Source organism: Pongo abelii, chromosome 21 (assembly GCF_028885655.2).
Source record: "Pongo abelii isolate AG06213 chromosome 21, NHGRI_mPonAbe1-v2.0_pri, whole genome shotgun sequence".
Classification (NCBI taxonomy): domain Eukaryota; kingdom Metazoa; phylum Chordata; class Mammalia; order Primates; family Hominidae; genus Pongo; species Pongo abelii.
Window position 1 is genome coordinate 38,127,317 of NC_072006.2, and position 1,438 is coordinate 38,128,754.

Genomic DNA, 1,438 nt, shown 5'->3' on the forward strand with positions numbered 1-1,438 from the left:
TTCATTGCTCATTTATCTAGGTCATCCACTCAAAACTTTAAGGATGAGGAGAAACAGCTTCTCCCATCAGAAATCTAGGCAAGAGGCGCTCGCTGGCTCCCACCCAGGGGGAGGGTCGTCGTGTGCCTGTGCCTGGGTTGGGGGAGCCTTCACGCCTAGGCCTTTCCCTCAATTTTTCCTCTTTCCCCCCCACCCCGCACTGGGGCTTCCTGGTCGGCGCTTGCGCCGGGAACTCAGCGCTGAGATTGTCTAAAGCCCCAGGAAAAATGGAAAATTAACTGTCACCGTTGCCAGAGAGACCGATTTATGGCCTTGTGCTTCTCTTAAGCTCCCAATTTGGCTTCATACTTTACCTCGTGTGGGCTTTTATTCCTGAATCTTGGCTAAACTCCTTAGGTTTAACCTATTGGCCTCAAAAATATTGGACAGTTGCATTACCTCTCTACTTCCTTATTACTATAGTAATTGGCTGTGTGCTCTTGTTTGGGATTAACATGATGAGTACCCCTTCACTCGACTCCATTCGTACAATCACAGATAACTATGCTAAAAATCAACAGCAGAAGAAATACCAAGAGGAGGCCATTCCAGAATTAAGAGCTATTTCTATTAGTGAAGTAAACCAAATGTTCTTTCTTGCAGCCAAAGACCTTTACACCAAAAACTGAAATGTATGTGGCCATACTAATGAGAGGTGAAGCTGGCTGGGCTTCTGGGTTGGGTGGGGACTTGGAGAACTTTTCTGTCTAGCTAAAGCATTGCAAACATACCAATCAGCACTCTGTGTCTAGCTAAAGGTTTGTAAATGCACCAATCAGCACTCTGTAAAAATGCACCAATCAGCACTCTGTGGCTAGCTAAAGGTTTGTAAACACACCAATCAACACTCTGTAAAAACGGACCAATCAGCACTCTGTAAAATGGACCAATCAGCAGGATGTGGACGGAGTCAAATAAGGGAATAAAAGCTGGCCACCCAAGCCAGAAGCAGCAATCAGCTGGGGTCCCCTTCTGCACTGTGGGAGCTTAGTTCTTTAGCTCTTCACAATAAAGCTTGCTGCTGCTCACTCTTTGGGTTTGCACTGCCTTTATGAGCTGTAACACACTGCGAGTATCTGCGGCTTCATTCCTGAAGTCAGCAAGACCACCAACCCACCGGAGGGAAGAAACAACTCTGGATGTGCCACCTTTAAGAGCTGTAACACTCACTGTGAAGGTCTGCGGCTTCACTCCTAAAGTCAGCAAGACCACAAACCCACCAGAAGGAAGAAACTCTGGACACATCTGAAGGAAGAAACTCCGGACATACCATCTTTAAGAACTGTAACACTCACCGCGAAGGTCCGTGGCTTCATTCTTGAAGGCAGCGAGACCAAGAACCCACTGGAAGGAATAAATTCCGGACACACTAACACCAAGCATTTGTTTTTTATGTTTT

General features: G+C 46.5%; 1 pseudogene; it reads left to right on the plus strand.

Moving 5' to 3' along the window:
• The first annotated feature begins 266 nt into the window (after positions 1–266).
• On the plus strand, positions 267–668 carry LOC100438462 (phosphatidylinositol N-acetylglucosaminyltransferase subunit P-like; annotated as a pseudogene).
• The last annotated feature ends 770 nt before the right edge of the window (positions 669–1,438 follow it).